The 23,582-nt window shown below is 28.1% G+C and overlaps 1 protein-coding gene across 2 annotated transcripts in view; it reads right to left on the bottom strand.

The window, feature by feature from the left end:
* Positions 1 to 1,301: 1,301 nt before the first annotated feature.
* LOC143021926 (uncharacterized) overlaps positions 1,302 to 23,582 on the bottom strand; it is a 122,061-nt gene continuing 99,780 nt past the window's right edge. Inside the window, exon 5 of one of the 2 annotated variants that reach the window (XM_076179805.1) lies at positions 1,302 to 1,411. The gene's annotated coding sequence lies outside the window, so the exon portion shown is untranslated. The remainder of the gene's footprint in view (positions 1,412 to 23,582) is intronic. The other variant, XM_076179795.1, reaches the window with a different exon arrangement.

Raw genomic sequence — 23,582 nt, 5'->3', positions numbered from 1 at the left:
ATTTAACTTATTCTAATTTTATTGTAAGTTTGTCATTATTAGTATATTCAAAACTCATTACTAAACTTTCCATTATTAGTATATTGTAAACTTGGTATTATTAAACTTATTATTAGTAGTATTTTCTATATATGTCATTATTAGTACATATTAAGGTTATGATCATTACTACCTTCTAAAATTTTCTTTAATATATTCTAAACTTGTCATTACACTGGGGAACACACTTTCGGTTGCATGAGTTCTGACACTTGATTCTGGTAGATTTGAGGTCACAGATTCTGAAAATGGCATTCGTTTGTGCAGATCAGGTCTAGTTTTGATGGTACGCGGCAATTTACATATCAGGTGACATGTTCTGAAAATAGCAAAGGGAGGTAATAAGCATATTAGTTTACATTCATCAAATACTATTCTTAATTACATCAGTGCGTCAAATATAGATTTGTGTATGCATTATTATTTTATTTCATTAAAACAATTATTTTATTTCTTTTCCAGGTGTGATCATTCTGTAAACAGTGTTGACTTCAATCAAAGGAAACATGGCCTCTATAGCAAGTAGAAGGAAATGTGTGACGTGCCCGGACTCATTCTACTACATTTGTGGTGCATTGACAGCTCCAAAGCAAAGAAGGAACATTAGTGAATTTGTGAAGAGAGCTTACTTTTGCTACTTTAAAGTGAAACTTGGAGATCAAGACAAACCATGGGCACCGCATAAGGTATGCATTCCTGCGAAGAAAACTTGCGTCAATGAACTAAAGTAAAAGACAAAATAACATTCGGTATTCCGATGATATGGCGTGAGCCACGGGACCATGTCACAGACTGTTACTTTTGCGTGACTCGTGTTGCTGGTTTCACTAGTAAAACTCGTCATCTTATCACATACCCTAGTCTAGATTCAGCAATCAGGCCTGTGCCCCATTCAGATGATGTTCCAAAGCCTATCTTCACTCAACTTGCTTCTGTTGAATCTGACAGTGAATGTGACACTGAGGTCACAGAGGAGTCAACTAACAGAAATGACTTAGATTTTGCAGGCATATCAACAGAACCGGAAACATTTAGCCAAGCAGAACTCAATGACTTAGTTCGAGATCTGGGTCTGTCTAAAAAGCTGTCAGAATTGTTGGCTTCACGGTTAAAAGATAAAAACTTGCTGAAAATAGACACAAAGGTAACATTCTTTCGCAACAGAGAAAAGAACCTCTTACAGTTCTTTGATTCTAAATTTGACCTCGTCCACTGTTGTGATATTCCTGGATTAGTCACCGCGATGGGAGCTCCAGGTTATGATCCGAAAGAGTGGCGCCTCTTTATAGATAGCTCTAAGCGGAGTCTGAAGTGTGTTTTATTACATACAGGCAACATCTTTGGCGCAATACCCATAAGACACTCAGTACACCTGAAAGAAAAATATGAACACATCAAAACGGTTTTGGAGCTACTCAAATATGAAGAACACATATTTGAGATCTGTGTTGATCTAAAAACGGTCAATTGTTTGCTAGGACAGCAAGGTGGGTATACAAAATTTCCTTGCTTTATCTGCCTCTGGGACAGCAGAGCCAAAGACAGACACTGGATTCAGAAGGAATGGCCAGTTAGGGAAAGCCTCAATGTTGGGAAAAAGAACATCATTTATGAACCCCTAGTGGAAAGTGAAAAAAAAAAATTCCCCGCCCCTTCACATCAAGCTGGGCCTTATGAAACAATTTGTCAAGGCGCTCGATAATGACAGTGACTGTTTTAAGTATCTGTGTGAAGTGTTCCCTGGTTTAACGCTAGAAAAACTCAAAGCAGGTATTTTCGACGGCCCTCAAATTAGGACGCTGATTAAAGACCAAGCCTTCACTCTATCCATGACTGATGTTGAGAAAAATGCATGGGGAGCATTCGTTTCTGTTGTAAGGAACTTTCTTGGAAACAGGAAACCAGAGGACTATAAAGAGCTCGTTGAATCTTTGATGGAAAGTTTTCATGTGTTAGGTTGCAACATGAGCATTAAGAAGCATTTCTTGAACAGTCATCTTGAACTGTTTCCGGCAAACTTAGGGGACGTGAGTGATGAGCAAGGTGAACGCTTTCACCAGGATATCAAAGTCATGGAAGACAGATATCAAGGTCGCTGGGACATTCACATGATGGCGGACTATTGCTGGAGCATTCAGCGAGACTGCACTGAGAGGCGATATTCAAGACAGTCCATTAAACGCAAGTTTGTGCCTGAATAAATCTGGCATAGTTCACAAAAGCAACTGATGGATCCAAAATATGCTTGTCAAGGTAAATAAAAGTAATTAAAAATTAATTCTACGTGTTTGGTAATTCCTCTCTGTGTGCTGGTTTAGATTTTTAGCAGTAGTATATGGTAGTCTAACTATATAGAGTAGCAAATGGGAGGTAACTCACCGCAACAAAACTAGACCCGATAGAAAAAAAACCGGTGCCATATTTGAAATCAGTGACCTCAATTTACCCAGAAACAGGTCTCAAAATGTATGCAACTGACAAAAAGGTGAATTTTGTTCCCCAGTGTTATTAGTGTATTAAACATTTTATTAGTACTCATTAACGTAACCTTCTAAATTTATCATTATTAGTATATTCTAAACTTTTCATTATTAGTTGTCATTAATAGTATGTTCTAAGTTTGTCATTATTGGTATATTCTAAACTTGTCAGTATTAGTATACATTTATCATTATTAGTACCTTCTAAACTTGTAATTATTAGTATATACTAAACTTTACTTTATTAGTAAACAGTGCCTTTTACACTTGTAATTATTTTCATCATTAGTAGGAGGTGAACATGGGTGGAAAGGGAGCTGGGAGATAGGGTTGATGAAAGATGATGGTTTGGACACATGGAAAGAATGAGTGTAGAAAGACTAGTAAAGGAGGTATGGAAGGCAGATGTGGAGGAAGTGAACATGAGGGGACGTCCTAGGATGAGATGGATGGATGGGGTGAAGGGGGCTTTTGGGAAGAGGGCAATGTCTGTTGAGGAAGGACGGGAGAGGACAGAAGACAGGGGTGAATGGAGAAGGTTGTATATGCATGAGGTGGAATGGACGGGGGAATGAGGGGTGTGGTGGTGTGTGTGAGCAAAAATTTTGACGCAGCCCGAAGGGATTTCTGCCCGTCCTCTCCTTTATATGGGGGGACGGAGAGGGGGGGTCGCCGATTTAATGAAGCGGTCTTGCTGTGGATGTACTGTGTCCTGCGACACTGCTTCTGACCCAGGGCAGTGGACAGGGTGCAGGGATGACCCGTCATCTAGGAGGTGCTAAGATGGGAGGGAGGGTGGAGGGGTGTAGAGTGTTTTCGGGGATGGAATGGGTGGGAATAATTTTATGCCTTGTCCTTTTTGGCTACCTCCCTGGTAAGGGGAAAAAAGCCTTGGTATATGTATGTATGTATGTATGTATGTATGTAATAGTATATTCTAAACTTCTCTTTGTAAGTACACATTAAATTTATCATTAAAAATACGTTCTAAACTTGTCATTATTAGATTATTTCAAGGTACAGCTACACAGAAAACTATCGTTAGTAGGGGTGTCGAAACATTCGCTAATGAACATAACCTTATGATACCGAAGGGTTGGTATTTCTGGGGTTCGAATTGTTCGAATTCCTTCTGAATGAATATGAATCGAATAATAGTTCCGGAGTTCATATGGATTCACTATGACATGATAATCTTATTTCCGATAGAGACTTCAACTTGTCTCAAATAGTTTCGTTGTTTTGTGTCAAAATGATTAGCGTGATTTACTAACGATAGTTTTCTGTGCAGCTGTACACATTTTAGGTACACATTAAAATTATCATTAATAGTATCTTCTAAACTTGCCATTATCAGTATTTTCTAAACTTGTCATTATTAGTGCAAATTAAAGTTATCATTAATAACACTTTCTAAGCTTGTTATTCTATTTCTTTTATTATTAGTAATATTAGTTATATTAATAGTACCTTTTAAACTCATCATTGTAAACTTCTTTTTATTACTATATCGTTAGTAGTATATAGTAATTTCTAAGCTTTTTATTCTATTTCTTTTATTATTAGTAATATTAGTTATATTAATAGTAACTTTTAAACTTGTTATTGTAAACTTCTTTTTATTACTATATCGTTAGTAGTATATAGTAAGCTTGTCTCAAGTTTATCGTATATTCTAAAATTGCCATTATTAGTATATTGTCATTATTAGTAAACATTGAAATTATTATTAATAACACCTTCTAAGCTTATCGTTATTAATATATTTTAAAATTTACTCATTAAAGTTATCATGAACAGTACCAATCTACATTAATTGAATATTTGCCCAGTATGAATATTTCAAATGGACATCAGATTATCAAGATTATTTCAAATGGACATCAGATTATCAAGGTTATTTTTCACAAAATAAAATTTCTAAACTTTCCTCCCCCTCCCCCTAACCCGACCTCATGTCATCATCAAGTTCTCTTTCTTTTCTATGTGGTTGCTTTTTGTACTACTGAAGAGGATTATAGTTAGCAAGTACTACTGAAGAGGATTATAGTTAGCAATCTAAATATATAGTTTTGCTTACACTCGACTGTGCTGTTGTGTTGTCATTAATAAATTGTAATTTTTTCATTATTAGCACACATTAAATTTACCATTTGGAGTAAGTTCTGAACTTGTTATTGTTTGTATATTCTAAACTTGTAATTAATAGAACACATTAAAGTTATCATTACTCTAAACGTGTCGTTATTAGTATATTCTAAATTTTCATTATTAGCATGTTCTAAACAAGTTTAGAATATACTAATAATGACAAGTTTAGAATATACTAATAATGACAAGTTTAGAATATACTAATATACTAATATACATATAATAATATTCAATTTAGAAGGTACAATTAATGATAACTTTAATAATAATTACAAGATGAGAAGGCAAAGTACTATTAGTGACAACTTTAAAGTGTTCTAATAATGAAAAGTTTAGAATATAATAAAATGGCAAATTTAGAAGGTACTATGTTAATGTGTACAAATAATGATTAGTTTAGAATACACTAATAATATATTAACAATTAATATATTAACAATTCTCATTATGAGTACCTTCTAAACTTGTCGTTATTAGTACACATTAAAGTATTTCATTATTTTATGTCGTTATTAGTATACATAATAATGAAAAGTTTAGAATATAATAAAATGGCAAATTTAGAAGGTACTATGTACAAATAATGATTAGTTTAGAATACACTAATAATATATTAACAATTAATATATCAACAATTCTCATTATGAGTACCTTCTAAACTTGTCGTTATTAGTACACATTAAAGTATTTCATTATTTTATGTCGTTATTAGTATACATTAAGAGTACCTTCTAAACTAATATTAGTATATTCTAAACTTATAGACATTAAAGTTATAATCAATAGTACCTTCCATACTTGTTGTTATTTGTACCTTCTAAACTTGTCTAAAATTATCATTATTAGAACACCTTATCTAAACTTCACATTATTAGTATATTCTAAACATGTCATTATTATTATACATTAAAGTTACCGTTAATAGTCATTATTAGTAAACATTAAAGTTACTATTCATAGTAATGATATCATTCATAGTATATTATAACCTTGTCATTATTAGTATACTCTAAACTTGTCATTATTAGTATATTCTAAACTTTTCTTATTTGTACACATCAAAGTTATCATTAATAGTATATGCTAAATTTGTTATTATGAGTATATTCTAAACTTGTCATTGTTAGTATATTCAAAATATGTTATTCATATTACCATAATAGTATCTTCTAAACTTACAAAATTAATTTTTCATGAAGAGGACCTTCGAAACTGGTCATTATTAGCACCTGCTAAACTTTTCATTTTTAGTACACATTGAACTTGACATTATTAACTTGTCATTTGTGGTATATGTTCAAGTTATTATGAATAGTACCTTCTAAACTTATCATTTTTATTAATCATTACAGTTATCATCAATAATACCTACTAAACTTCTCATTAGTAGTACCTTCTAAACACGTCAATATTAGAACACATTAAAGTTATCATTAATAACACCTTCTAAACTTGTCATTATTAGTGGCTACTAGACTTTTTATTGTTACCATTTGTACACATAAAAGTGATCAAAATACTACTTTCTAAACTTCTCATTAATAGTACAAATTAAATTAAGAATTAATAGTACATGCTAAACTTATCATTATTAGTACACATTAGATATATTCTAAATTAGTCATTTTAGCATATTCCAAAAATCACATTATTAGTACACATTTAAGTTTTCATTAAAGGTACCTTCAAAATTATCATTTTTAGTATATTATAAAATTGTCGTTATTGGTATCTTCGTATGTTCCAATTTTGTCATTATTAGTATATTCTAAATATCCCATTATTAGTATATTCTGAATTTGTCACCATAAGCTTATTCTAATTTTGTAATTTTAGTAAATTATTTTTTTACCATAAAATTGTTATGAGTATATTCCAAAGTTTTCATTTTTCATTTTTATTTTATTTTTAGTAAACATTAAAGTTATCATTAACCTTATAAACTTATCAATGCTAGAATATTCTTAAATTTTCATTATTGATACACATTAAGATTGTCATTAATAGTAAATAATAAACTTGTCATTATTTGTACATATTTATGTTATAAACTTGTCATTATTAGTATATTCTAAAGTTGTCATTATAAGTATATACTTCTTATTATTAGAAAGTTGTTATAATAGCACATTTAGAAAACATTAATATGATAATTTAAAATATATACTAATATTTACAAGTTTAGAATACACTAGTAATGAGAAGTTTAGAATTTTCTAAGAATGGGAAGCTTAGAATGTACAAGTTTTGAATATTCTAATAATGACAAGTTTATAATATACCAATAATGACAAACTAATGACAAACTAATGACAATTTAAAAATATAATAATGATAACAAGTTTAGAATATTCTAATAATGACAAGTTTAGTGTACTAATAATGTCATGTTTACAAGATATACTAATGATAACACTGGTCTGCAAGTTTTTGGTGTTCAGGAAATAAAAGTCATTCCTATAGGAAATTTGTCTCCTGAGTCCAAAAATAACCTTCATTTTGACCAATCAGGTCTAGTTTTGAAGTTACCGAATTTTCGTATAATCACAATGTGCGTACGTCCACTCTAATTTTCTTTGCCATATCTAATTCTAATTTTCTATTTTTCCAGATTTTTTTGAGATGTGGTGAATTCAGCAACAGAAAATGAGCAAGATGTCGTCTTCCAGAAGGTTTTGCGTAAATTCTCCAAATGTGTTTTGTCACGTTTGTGGAGAATACACTTTGCCTGAAAATCGGGAAAACATCACGGACTTTGTTGAAAGAGCTTATATGGCATATTTTGGGGTCAAGCTGGGAGACCAAGATAATTACTGGGCACCGCATAGTATTTGCAAACAACGTACAGAGCATATGCGACAGTGGACTAAAGGGACAAGGAAAAGTATGAGATTCGCTGTACCAATGGTGTGGCGGGAGCCCAAAAATCACCTAGACGACTGGTACTTTTGTGCCCTAAATTTGAAGGGTATTAACAGGAAAAACCGACAAAGCTTGTCTATCCTAATCTTGCCTCAGCTATCAGACCGGTTCCACACAGTGAAGAGCTTCCTATTCCTGTCTTCAGTGTCTTGCCTCAGATAACTTTGCCCTCAACTGAAGAAATCTCATCACCTGAAGATGACACTGGAAACGAAGACTTTTCAGGTACGACTTTACCTCAGCTTTTCTCCTAGGAGGAGCTGAATGATCTAGTTCGTGACTTGAACCTCCCAAAAAACTCAGCAGAACTGTTGCCTTCCCGACTGAAAGAAAAGAATCTTCCAGAGAATGGTGTCAGTATAACCTTTTATCGGAATCGGCATGAAGAGTTCCTTTTTTTTTTCTTTATAAAAGAGGGAGAGTTGGAGAGATATTAGTGGGCTTCTTAAAAAACTTGGTATTGAGGAATATAAACCAGATGAATGGCGTCTTTTCATAGACAGCTCTAAGCAAAGTTTAAAAAGTGTATTGTTGCACAACGGGAATTTGTATGGCTCTGTCCCACTTGCCCACTCAACAACTCTTACGGAAAAATATGAAGAAATTAAGTTACTTTTAAAGAAGATACGGTACCATGATCATAAATGGGTCATCTGTGTTGACTTGAAGATGGTGAATATTCTCATGGGACAGCAATCTGGTTATACCAAATACCCATGCTTTCTTTGCATGTGGGACAGCAGAGACCGAGTAAACCACTATGTCAAGAAAAAACTGGCCACCTCGAACAAATATGGTTCCATGTAGAGCTGTCAATATATTGGAAGAACCTTTAGTTGAGCGAGATAAGATCCTTTGCACATCAAACTCGGACTGATCAAGCAGTTCGTCAAAGCTCTTGACAAAAATGGGGAGTGTTTCAAATATATCTGCTATGTATTTCCAGAACTGACGATTGAAAAACTGAAAGCAGGGATTTTTGATGGACCACAAATCCGTAAGCTCTTGAAGGACACAAACTTCATGAAAACGATGAGTGAACCATGGCGCGCATTTGTTGAAGTAGTGCAAAATGTCCTTGGGAACCACAAAAGTGACAACTACTGTATAAGGATCTTGTTGCCATCTTAATATCAACTTTTGGTCAAATTGGTGCAAATATGAGCATCAAAATGCATTTTCTTTTCAGTCACCTTGATCGTTTTCCTGAAAATCTCTGAGATGTTAGCGATGAACAAGGCGAACGATTTCATCAGGACATCAAGGAGATGGAAACTCGGTACCAATGACGTTGGGATTCTGTGATGATGGCAGACTACTCTTGGTGTTTAAAACGAGATTCACCAGCGGCTCAACATTCACGGCGCACAAAGAAACGTGAATTTATTCCTTGAATTTTCTGCCACAAAGCTTTTATTTTATTTTCATACTTGTGCTCTTTTCTGTATAATGGCCTCGCTATTTCTTCCTGTGTTTTGCTCATGTATGAATAAAATACTTTAAGGAAACAGTCTTGTCGTATACTGTTCGAGAAGATTTTATGAGGATTTTTATCGACCAACGTAACTAAAATGGAAATAAGAAGAGTAAAAAACTATACCTGATAGGGAAAAACTGAACTCATTTTTTAATTTAGCAGCCAAACCACATAAGAATTCGCTAAAATATCTCAAACACCAGGCAAAGAATTGTTTTTTGTTGCCCAGTGTAATAAACGTTTTAGAAGATACTATTAACATCGAGTTGAAAAGGTACTATTAATGTTAACTTGAATGTGTACCATTAATAACAAGTTTAAAAGGTACTAATAATGACAAGTTACGAGGATACTATTAATGATAACTTCAATGTGTACCAATAAGAAAAGTTTTAGAATATAATAATATCAAATTTAAAAGACACAATTAATGATAGAATAATTGCAAGTTTAATGTGTACTAATAATGTCATGTTTAGAATATATTATTAACAATAAATTTTATGTATAGTAATAATGACAAGTTTCGAATATACAAATAACAACATGTTTAGAATATACTAATAAAGACAAGTATAGAGCATACTAATAATGACAATTTTGGAATATAAAATATGACAAATTGAGATTAGAATATAATAATAATGATAAGTTTAGAATATATAGATAATAATAAGATCAGAATATACTAATGATAACAACTTTAAAGTATACTAATAATGAGAAGTAATAATGACAACTTTAATGTCTTCTTGCATAAGCAAGTTTAGAATATACCAATAATGACAAGTTTAGGAGGTACTAATAATAACAAGTTTAGAATCTTCTAATAATGAAAAGTATCGATAACTTTAATTTATACTAATATTGAAAAGTTTAGAATATACTACTAATGACAGGTTTAGAATATTCTAATAATGATAAGTTTAGAGTATACTATTAATGGTAACCTTAGTGTGTACCAATAATGACAAGTTTAGAATATTCTAATAATGATTAGTTTAGGATATACTAATAATGATAAGTTTACAAATAAATGATTACAAATTTATAACATACCAATAATGGGAAGTTTAGAACATACTAATGACGCGTTTAGTAAAGTAACAAGTTCAGAATATACTAATAACAACACGGTTAATATACATGACAAGTTTAGAATATACTTGTAATTATTACAAGTATGAAATATACGAATAATGACAAGTTTAGAAGACAATGAGAACATTTGAAAGTTACAATGAAAATGATAAATTTACAAAGTACTAATGACTTAGCACATTGTAATTTTAGAATGTACTGATAATGGTAAAATTAGAAGAGAAGGTACACATTATAATAAATTAAAAAGGTATAATGATGCTCACTTATGCTGATAACTATGAAAGTTCCTAATAATAACATTAGAATGTGCTAATAATGACATTTATAAAATACAACTACAATGTAGTATCTTTAAAGGTACTGGTAACGAGAGTCTTGTAGGCTAGTAAAAATAATAACGAAGACACTAATATAACTTTCCAAAGTATCAATAATAATAAATTCAGAAGTTAGATATAATTACAATTTAATAATGCACTAATAACGTTAGAAAATAGTATTAATTATAACTTTAAAGGTGGCCAAATGTACTATTAATGAAAAATTTAGAAATTGATAATAATGATAAATTTAGAAGGAACTAAGAGTGATGATTTTAGAAAGCATAAACAAATACAACTTTATAAAGAAGTGATATTGATAACTTCAGAGGGTGCTATCAAAGATAAGATTAATAGCTACTAATAATGACTAGAAGGTACTAATTATAATTATAGAATGTATTACTAATGATAAATTAAGAAGATACACATTATAAGACTTAAAAAGGTACTAATAATGATAACTTTTAAAGGCATTCATAATTACGCTTTTGAAGGTACTAATAACGGTAATTTTAAAAGATACTAATAATGATGAATTTAGAAGGGTCTAAAAGTTATAACTATAGAAGGTACTAATAATGATAACTTAAGATTGTTCTTATAATGGTAACTTTAGACGATACTAAAATGTATCTGATGACAACACAATTATAACTTTATAAAGTAGTAACAATGATAACTTTAGCTACTAATAATAACTTCAGATGGTACTAACAAACATAATTCTAGAATGTAGAAGATGCACATTATAAAATTTAAGAAGGTACTAATAATGATAACTTTCAAAGGTATTCATAAGTTATCATTAATAGTATATGCTAAATTTGTTATGTGTATATTCTAAACTAGTCATTACTAGTATAATCGAAACATCCCATTATTAGTACCTTCTAAACTTGTTATTCATATTAAAATTATCATTACAACATAATTATATGAGAAGACATGAAAATTGTCGCTATTGAAGTATTTTAAACAAGTTTACAAGTATGTTATTATTAGTATATATTCATCATTATATTATCAGTATATTTCAAACTTGTCAATATTATTATATTTTAAAGTCACCATTATTAGTATGTTTCTAAAAATGTCATTATTGGTATGTTCTAAAACATGTCTTTAAACTTGTCAGCATTTATATATGCTAAAGTTCTCCTTTTAGTACACATTAAAATCATCGTTAATATTACGTTCTAAACTTGTCATTATTAGATTATTCCAAAGTGCTCATTTTAGGCATACATTAATATTATCATTACTAGATAATTATATTAGAAGACATTAAAGTTGTCATTATTGCAGTATTTTAAACAAGTTTCATCATATTATTATATGTATTACAATATTTTAAACAAGTTTCATCATATTATTATATGTATATTTCAAACTTGCCATTATTATCATATTTTAAATTCACCATTATTAGTATGCTTCTATAATTGTCATTATTGGTATGTTCTAAACTTGTCTTTATTATGATATTCTAAAATTATCTTTATTGGTATGTTCTAAGAATGTCATTATAAGTAAATATTAAAGTTATCATTAGTTGTACTTTCTAACTTGTCATTATTACTATATTGTTGTTATTTTTTTTAAACTTGTCCTTTAGTGCCTTGTCCTTATAGTATCTCCTTGTCCTTATAGTATCTTCTAAACTTCTCATTATCAATGCACATTAAAACTATCATTAATAGCGCATTCTAAATTTGAAATTATTAGTATATTCAAAAACTTGGTACACATTGAAGTTATCATTAATAGTACCTTCCAAACGTGTCATTATTAGTACTTACTAAACATGTTATCATTAGTACAAATTATAGTTAAATAGTATCTCCTTAACTAGACATTACAAGCGCCTTTAATAGTTATCATTTATAGTAATTTCTAAACTTGCCAATACTAGAACACATAAAAGTTATCATTAGTAGAAACTTGCCATTATTAGTACACATTTAAGATATTATTAATGGTATCTTCTAAAGTTTTCATTATGAGTGCGTTCTAAACTTGTCATTGCTAGTACACATTAAAGTTATAATAAATAGTACCTTCTAAACGTGTTATTGTTGGTTCCCTGTAAACTTGATATTATTAGTACCTAGAAAACTTGTCATTACATTAAAGTTATCATTACAACATATTCAAAATTAACATAAAGAGTACCTTCTAAACTTGTCATTGTCATTTTCTAAACTTATCATTATTAGAACACCATAAATTTATTATTAATAGTATCTTCTAAACTTCTTATTATTAGTATATTTTAAATGTGTCATTATTAGTACTTACTAAACATGTTATCATTAGTACAAATTAGAGTTAAATAGTAACTTCCCAACCTGACATTATTAGTGTTAATTATTAGCACACATTAAAGTTATCATCGATAGTAATTTCTAAACTTGCCATTATTAGAACATATAAAAGAAGTTTAGAAGGTACTATTAATTATACCTGTAATGCCTACTAAAAATTATAAGTTTAGAGGGTACTATTCATGATAACTTGAACATGTACTACAAATATCAAGTTTAAAATGCGCTAATAATGTCAAGTTCACTATTAATGATAACTTTAATGTCTTCTAAGAATAAAAAGTTTTGCAGGTGCTTATAATGACCAGTTTCGAAGGTAGTCTTCATGACAAATTAAATGTGTACTAATAAGGACAAGTTTAGAAGATAAATTTAAATAACAATAACAAGTTTGAAAGGTACTAATAATGACATATTTCGTATATACTAATAATGAAAAGTTTAGAATATAGTCATAATAACAAATTTAGCATATATCATTAATGATAAATTGAATGTGTAATAATAAGAAAAGTATAGAATATACAATAATGACAAGTTTAGAGCATATTAATAATGACATAATAATGACATTATTACTATTAATGCTAACTTTAATGTGTAATAATACTGACTATTAATGGTATCTTTATTGTGTCCTAATAATGACACTAATAATGAGAAGCTGAAAAGATAAGTATAAGGTGTTCTATTAATGACAAGTTTAGATATACTAATATTGACAAGTTTAGTTGTTACTAATTTTGACAAGTTTAGAAGGTACGAACAATGACAAGAATGGGAGGTACTCTTAATAACTTAGTAGTTACTAATTTTGGTCAGTTTAGAAGGTAAAAATAATGACAAGTATGGAAGGTACTGTTAATTATAAATTTAGTATCTACTATTAAAAAGAACTTTAGAATAAACTAACAATGATTATTTTAGAAGGTACTCTTAATTATACTTTAATACTAATAACGTTAAGTTTATAATGAGATGTTTAGATTGTTCTATTAATGATATATATATAATGTGTACTAATAATGACAAGTTTCGACAATAATGACATATTTCGTATATAATGACATACTCAGAATTTAGCGTATACTATTAATGATAACTTTAATGTGTACTAATAAGAAAAGTATAGAATATACTAATAGTGACAAGTTTAGATCATACTAATAATGACAAGGTTATAATATACTAATAATGATTAATGATAACTTAAATGTGTAGTAATAATGACTATCAATGGTAACTTTAATGTGTACTAATAATGAGAAGTTAAGAATATACTAATAATGAGAAGTTTAAAAGATACTATTAATGATAAATATAAGGGGTTCAATTATTGACAAATTTAGAATATACTAGTATTGACAAGTTTAGAATATACTAATATTGACAAGTTTAGCTGTTACTAAATTTGGCAAGTTCATAAGGTTCAAATAATGACAAGTAGTTACTAATTTTGGTCAGTTTAGAAGGTAGAAATAATGACAAGTATGGAATGTACTGTTAATTATAACTTTGATATCTACTATTAATAACAACTTTAGAATATACTAACAATGATTAGTTTAGAAGGTACTCTTAATTAACTTTTTATGTATACTAATAACGATAAGTTATTATTAATGATAAATATAAGTTATTATTAATTATAAATATAAGGGGTTCTATTATTGCTTATTACTTGTACTGACAAGTTTAATTTTGACAAGTTGAGAAGGTACAAATAATGACAAGAATGAAAAGTACTGTTAATAGTTTAGTAGTTACTAATTTTGGCAAGTTTAGAAGGTAAAAATAATGACAAGTATAGAAGAATTATAACTTTAATGTCTACTAATAACGAGAAGTTTAGAAGGTATTCATAACGAGATGTTTAGATTGTTCTATTAATGATATATTCAATGTGTACTAATAATGACAAGTTTAGAAGGTACTAAGAGTTTAGAGGGTTACTAATAATGACAAGTTTAGAAGGTATTGTTCAATGCTAGTATATTATTAAATTTTCATTGCTGGTACACATTAGAATTGTCATTGATAGTAACTAATAAATTTGTCATTATTATTAGACATTTATGTTAACTGATAGTACTTTATAAACTTGTCATTATTAGTATATTCTAAAGTTGTCGTTATATGTATGTTGTAAACTCATTCAAGGTATCATCAATTGTATCTTCTAAACTTGTATTTTCTAAACTTGTCTTTATTAGTACACATTAAAGTTATCATTAATAGTACTTTCTAAACATGTCATAATTAGTATATTCTAAACTTATCATTATATTCTAAACTTGTCGTCATTAGTACAAGGTAAAGTTATCATTACTAGCACATTCTAAACTTTTCATTATTAGATATTCTCAATTTGTCATCCTTAGTATATTTCAAACTTATCATTATTATAATATTGTAAGATTGTCATCATTATAATATTCTAAATTTGTCATTATTTGAATATTCTACACTTGTCATTATTATTATATTTTAAATATCTCATTAATATGTTCTAAACTAAACACATTAGAGCTATCACTAAATGTACTTGTCATCATTATATGCTACGTTTGCCACTATTTGTATATGCTAAAATTATCATTAATTAATATTATATTTAGTATTATATTTAGTATGATATTATTATGATTAGTATTAATTAGTATGTCCGAAATTTGTCATTAGTAGAACACATGAAGGTTATCATTATTAACGTAATTATTAGAATATTCTAAACATGTCATTATTAGTATATTTTATACATAGTACACATTGAAGTCATTAATGGTACCTTCAAAAATATTCATTGTTAATATATCGAAAAAAATATTATTACTATTAAGTTATTATTAAGATTACATTTTAAACATGTCATTATTAACATATACTAAACTTTGCATTATTAGTACACATTAACGTTATGATTGATAGTACCTTTCAACTTGTAATTATCATTATTTCACTATTAGTACACATTAAAGTTATCAGTATATTCTAAACTTTTCAATATTAGTACAAATTAACGTTATCGATAGTTTTCACTATTAGAATATTGTAAACTTGTTATTATTAGTATTTCCTATACTTGTTATATATTGGTATATTCCAAACTTCCTTATACAAATAGATATTAAAGTTGTCATTATTACATTATTTTAAACTTGTCATTATTAGTATACTTTAAAGTTGTTATTATCAGTACATATATAATAGTTATTATTATTATATTATAAGTATATCTTATTATTATTTGTATACTCTAAACTTATCATTATTATTATACTATAAATTTGTCTTATAAAATTGTCATTATAAGTATGCTTCATTACTATATTCAAAACTTGTCATTATTTGTACACATTAAACTTGTCATTATTGATTTATTCTAAACTTCCTTATACACGTAGACATTAAAGATGTCATTATCAGTATACTTTAAAGTTATTATTAGTATATTCTAATCTAATTTTTTTTGTATATTCTAAACCAATCATTATTATTATATTCTAAATTTGTCATAATAGTATATTCTAAAATTGTCATTATTAGTATGTTCTAAACTTGTCTTTATTAGTATATTCCAAACTTGTCATTATTTGTACACATTAAAGATATCATTAGTAGTACTTTCTAGATATGTTATTATTTGTATATTCCAAAATAATCATTATTACTATATACAAAATTTGTTGTTAATTATGTATTCTAAACATGACATTATTATTAACTATTGAAATTGTTATTAATAGTACCTTCGAAGCTTGTCATTATTCGTACACATTATCATTATCATTAACTATCATTAATAGTGCCTTCTAAATTTGATATTATTATCATCCTTTAAACTTGTTATTACTGGTACACATTGAAGTTATTGATAGTAGCTTCGAAATTTGTCATTAATACTACCTTTTAAACTTATTATTGTTGGTAACATTATTGTTAGTACACATTAAAGTTATCATTAATAAGAATTTCTAAACTTCCCATTATTGGTACATCATTAGTAGAACTTGTGAACTTGAAATTATTAATACAGTAAACTTGTCATTATTACAACATTCTAAACTTGTCATTGTTATTGTATTTTAAATTTTTCATTATTAGTATATTTAACTTATTCTAATTTTATTGTAAGTTTGTCATTATTAGTATATTCAAAACTCATTACTAAAATTTCTATTATTAGTATATTGTAAACTTGGTATTATTAAACTTATTATTAGTAGTATTTTCTATATATGTCATTATTAGTACATATTAAGGTTATGATCATTACTACCTTCTAAACTTTTCTTTAATATATTCTAAACTTGTCATTATTAGTGTATTAAACATGTTATTAGTACTCATTAACGCAACCTTCTAAATTTATCATTTTTAGTATATTCTAAACTTTTCATTATTAGTTGTCATTAATAGTATGTTCTAAGTTTGTTATTATTGGTATATTCTAAACTTGTCAGTATTAGTATACATTTATCATTATTAGTACCTTCTAAACTTGTAATTATTAGTATATACTAAACTTTCCTTTATTAGTAAACAGTGCCTTTTACACTTGTAATTATTTTCATCATTAGTAGACATTTAAATAATCATTAATAGTATATTCTAAACTTCTCTTTGTAAGTACACATTAAATTTATCATTAGAAATACATTCTAAACTTGTCATTACTAGATTATTTCAAGGTACTCATTTTAGGTACACATTAAAATGATCATTAATAGTACCTTCTAAACTTGCCATTATCAGTATTTTCTAAACTTGTCATCATTAGTGCAAATTAAGTTATCATTAATAACACTTTCTAAACTTGTTATTCTATTTCTTTTACAATTAAACTTGTCATTGTAAACTTCTTTTTATTACTATATGCTAAAATTATAGTTAATAGTATATAGTATGCTTGTCTCAAGTTTATCGTATATTCTAAGCTTATCGTTATTAATATATTTTAAAATTTACTCATTATAGTTATCATGAAAAGTACCAATCCACATTAATTGAATATTTGCCCAGTATGAATATTTCAAATGGACATCAGATTATAAAGATTATTTCAAATGGACATCAGATTATCAAGATTACACTGGGTAACAGCCAAAAAATCGTCAGGGGTTTCTCAGCTGATTTAGACTAATTTTGGTGTTCTGAGTCCGAATATCACATTGGTTTTGCTCAATCAGGTCAACTTTTTGAGATACAGCCATAGGCCTACCTGACGAGCTATACATATGATAATTTCCTATTTTTCTTTAACAATATAGCAAATTATTCATATATAAATGGTTGCTTCTGGTGTGTTTCTGTTTTAAATTGACTAATTGACTTATTTCTTTCTTTTCAGGGTATTGATATGGCTTCGGCGCGACGGTCATGCAGGAATAATCCTGACATTTTCTGCTACATTTGCGGAGAATACACGCTGTCAATGCACAAGAAGAGCATCACAAGCTTTGTGAAGCGCGCATACCAGGCTTACTTTCAAGTCAAGCTGGGTGACCAAGATAAGTCCTGGGCACCGCACACGGTGTGCATGACGTGCGTGGAATACCTCCGGCGGTGGACGAAGGGCACGAAAACTTCACTGAAGTTTGGGATTCCGATGGTTTGGAGGGAGCCGTCTGACCATGAATCGGATTGTTACTTCTGCGCCATCAATACTACTGGCATCAACCGGAAGAATCGGAGCAGCCTCCAGTACCCCGACCTTCCATCTGCCCGCCGTCCAGTTGCTCACTGCGAAGAACTTCCTGTACCAGCGTGCAGAGAGCTTCCTGACAGCGACGACGAGGCCACCACTGCATATGAGGGAGGAGATACAGAAGAAGAGTATGAAACACAAGATGGTCCGCAGCCCTTTTCACAATGTGAGCTTAATGATCTGGTTCGGGATCTCAGCTTGTCGAAGACTTCCGCCGAGCTGTTGGCCTCCAGACTCAAAGAGAAAAATCTACTCGGCGAGGACGCGCGTATCACGTTCTTTCGTAGAAGGCATCAGGACTACATGGGCTACTTCTGCCAGGAGGAAGACCTCGTGTACTGCCGAGATGTCGCCGGTCTTTTTGTTAAACTCGGCGCTCCTCAATATGATCCGAGAGATTGGCGACTCTTCATAGACAGTAGCAAGCGCTCTTTGAAGAGTGTGCTCATCCACAACGGGAACGAGTTCGCCTCAATTCCTCTTGCGCACTCCACAACTCTCAAAGAGAAATATGAAGCAGTCAAGTACGTGCTCGACAAAATCCAAGGTTTGAATATACTAATAATGACAAGTTAATAAGGTACTATTAATGAAAAATTTAATGTTCTCCAATAATTACAAGTTTAGAACATATTAAGTAAAAAGTTTAGAATATTCTAATAATGACAATTTTTTTAATATTGTAATAATTACAAGATTAGAAGGTACTATTAATGATAACTTACAATGAAATAATTACAAGTTTAGGAAATACTAACTATAATAATAATGACGTTTAAAATAAACTAATAATGACAAGTTTAGAGTATACTAACAATGGCAAGTTTAGAAGATATTATTTCTTATAACCTTAATGTGTACTAATAATGACAATTTTAGAATCTACTAATTATGATAAGTTTAGAAGGTACTATTAATGATAATCATAATGTGTACTAATAATGAAAAATTTAGAATATGCAAATAATAAGTTCAGAAGGTACTATTAATAATAACTATAATATGTACTAATAATGGTAACTTTAGAATATACTTATAATGACAAGTTTAGAATTTAATATTAATGAAAATTTTAGAATACACTACTAATGGTAAGTTTAGAAGGTCCTATTAATGGTATCTTTAATGTGTAATTATAATGACAAAGTACGCATATATATACAATGACAAGTTTAAAAGGTACTATTAATGGCAACTTTAATGTGTACTTATAATGACAAGTTTAGAATTTACTAATAATGACAAGTTTAAAAGTTTCTGTTTAAGATAACTTTAATGTGTGCAAATAATGGCCACTTTAGAATATACTATTAATGAAAAGTTTAGAAGATACTAGGAATGACAAGTTAAGAATATACGAATAATGACTAGTTTCGAGGGTAATATTAGTAATAACTTTAACATGTACTAATAATGACAAATTGAAATATACTAATAATAACAAGTATAAAAGGCACTATTCATGATAACTATAATGTGTACTAATAATGACAAGTTTAGATTATATTAATAATGACAATTTTAGAATATACTAATAATAAAAAGTTTAGAAGGCACTGTTAATGATAACTTTAATATGTACTAAAAATAATAATAATAGAACCTTCTAAAATTGTCATTAATAATATATTCTAAACTTGTCATTATTAGTATATTCTAAAATTGCCATTATTAGTACACATTCAAGTTAATCATTAACAGTACCTCCTGAGTTTCCATTATTTGTATATTCTAAACTTTCATTATCAATATGCATTCAAATTATCATTAATAGTACCATCTAAACTTATCTCACTGTTCCTAAAATCTAAATTTCTATGAGTTCCTAAAATCTAAATTTCTATGAGTCCTGCCCGGTTCTTTTAATTACTATGATGACTTTGTTTGCATCACCCCTGTTAAAGTCATGCTAGTTTAGAATATACAACAAAGTATAGATTATACTAATGTGTAAATATGAAGATAATATTTATGATAATTTTAATGTGTAAATATGAAGTTATAATATACTAATAATGACAAATTTACTATGTATAAATAATGAAAGGTATAAGATATACTAATAATGATAAGTTTTCTAAATTCATCATTATTAGTATATTTCTATAATGACAAGTTTAGAATATACTAATAACGACATGTATATAATGACAAGGTTCTCATATATTAACAATGGCAAATTTAGAAGATCCTATTAATGATAACTTTAATGTGCACTAAAAGACAATTTTAGAATGTACTAATTATGAAAAGTTTAGATTATATTAACAACGATAAGTTAATGACTAGTTTGATATATACAACTTTGAAAGGTACTACTAATGATAACTTTAATGTGTACTATTTGTGATAACTTTAATTAGTACTAATAATGATAAATTGAGAATAATCTAATGATGACAAGTTTAGAATATACTAATAATGACAAGATTAGAGTATACTAATGACTCTGATATATACTAATGACACTATACTTATTAGAGTATACTAATTACATGTTTACAATATAATAATAATATCAAGTTATAAAGGTACTATTTATGATCATTTTAATGTGTAGTAATATCAAATTGTAAAATACTAAAAATGAAAATTTACCATGTATTAACAATGAAAAATATGGAATATAATAATAATGATAAGTTTAGAAGGCAACCTTAATGTGTACTTATAATGAAGATACTATTTATGATAATCAAGTTATAATATAATAATAATGACAAATTACTATGTATTAATAATGAAAAGTATAGAATTTACTAATAATGATTACTTTAGAAGTTTCGCATATATTAACAATGACAAATTTAGAAGATCCTATTAATGATAACTTTAATGTGTACTAAAAGACAATTTTAGAATATACTAATTATGAAAAGTTTAGATTATATTAACAACGACAAGTTTAGAATGTACGTATAATGACTTGTGTAATTTATACAACTTTGGAAGGTGCTACTAATGATAACTTTAATGTGCACTGTGTATGAAATGTTTAGAATATAGTAATAATGACAATTTTAGAAGGTCCTATTCATGATAACTTTAATTTGTACTAATAATGATATATTAAGAATAATGTAAGTATGACAAGTTTAGAATATACTGACAATAACAAGATTAGAATATAAGAGTTATATATAATAATATCAAGTTTTGATGGTACTATTAATGTTACAATAATAGCAAGTTATAATATACTAATAATGGCAAATTTAGGTCCTATTTATGATAACTTATATGTGTACTTATAATGACAAGTTATAATGCAAGTTTAGAAGGTATTATTAATGGGATTATCTTAATAATGAGAAGTTTAGAATGTACCATTAATAATAACTTTAATGAAAAGTTTAGAATATACTAATAAAAAGTTTAAAAGGTACTAATGATAAGTTTAATGTGATAATATGTTAGAGATGACATGTTTAGAATGTTCTATTAATGATACATCTAATGTGTAGTAATAATGACTAGTTTAGAATATAGTAATAAAGACAAGTTTAAAAGATACAACTAACGGTAATTGAGGGTGTCGTAAAATGAAAATTTTAGAGTAGAAGGTACTATTAATGGTATCTTTAATGTATACTTATACTGATAAGGTACGCATATATTAACAATGACAAACTATTAATGGCTACTTTAATGTGTACTTATAATGATAAGTTTAGAATATACTAAAAATGCATGACATGTTTAGAATGTATTAATAATGACAAGTTTAGAATAATCCCAACATTAGTAGGACAAATTTATAATGCACTAATAATGACAAGTTTAGAACCTACTTATAATAACAGGATTAGAATATTCTAAAAAAAAAAATAAGTATTCAAGTATAACATACTTATAATGAGAACTTTATATTAATGAAATATAATGAAAATATAATGAAAGTTTACAAGGTACTATTTATAATAACTTTAATGTTTACCAATAATGACAAGATTAGAATATACTAATAATGAGAAGTTTAGCAGGTAACTTAAGATACACTGAAAATGGCAAGTTTAAAATATACTTATAATGACAAGTTTAGATTATACTAATAAATACAAGTATAGATTACACTAATAAAGACAAGTTTAGACAACTTTCATTCGTACTGTTATTGGCACGTTTAGAATATACTAATAATTACAAGTTTGAAAAAACTCTACTAACGACATATTTAGAAGGTACTATTAATGACAGGTTTAGAATATACTAACAATAGTAAGTACTAATAATGACAAGTTTAGAAGGTACTGTTAATACTAACTTTAAAGTGTACTACTAATGAAAAGTGTAGTATATACTAATGATGAGAAGTTTAGAATATACTAATAATGACATGTTTAAAATATAATAATAATGGTACTATTAATGATTAATTCAATGTACACTAATAATCATAAGTTTAGAATGTACTAATAATTACGAATTTAGAATATACTATGACAATATTACAATGTACTTATAATGAAAAGTTTAGAATATAGTAATAATGACAATATATGAGGGTACTATTAATGAAAACTTTAATGTGTACTAATAATAACAAGATTAGAATACACTAATAATGACACGATAATGTTGAAGTTAGGAATATACTGACAATGAGAGGTAACTTGGTACTATTAGTACCTTCTAAAGTTTTGTTTATTTGTATATTCTAAATCTGTACACATTAAAGTTATAATTAATAGTCATTATTAGTATATTCTAAACGTGTCATTATTACTGTATTCTATTTTATTATTAGTACACATTAAAATAATTAATAATAGTTCCTTCTAAACTTATCATTGTTAATATATTGCAAATTGTTAATATTAGTATATTCTAAACTTGTCATTATTAGTATTATCTAATCTTTTCGTTATTAATTCACATTATTAGTACCTTCTAAACTTGTCATTATTATTACATTTTAGAATTGTCATTATTAGTATATCTGAAAATTTTCGTTAACAAATTATTATTAATAGTACCTTCTAAACTTGTCAATACTTGTATATTTCAAACTTGTCATTATTAGTATATTCTAAACTTGTTCTTAGTTGTACTTTA

The sequence above is a fragment of the Oratosquilla oratoria genome, chromosome 43, assembly GCF_046742065.1.
Source record: "Oratosquilla oratoria isolate Oo_2021 chromosome 43, ASM4674206v1, whole genome shotgun sequence".
In the NCBI taxonomy this organism is placed as follows: domain Eukaryota; kingdom Metazoa; phylum Arthropoda; class Malacostraca; order Stomatopoda; family Squillidae; genus Oratosquilla; species Oratosquilla oratoria.
Note: the sequence above shows the minus strand (reverse complement) of the source record. Positions and strands in the feature narration are given on the sequence as shown.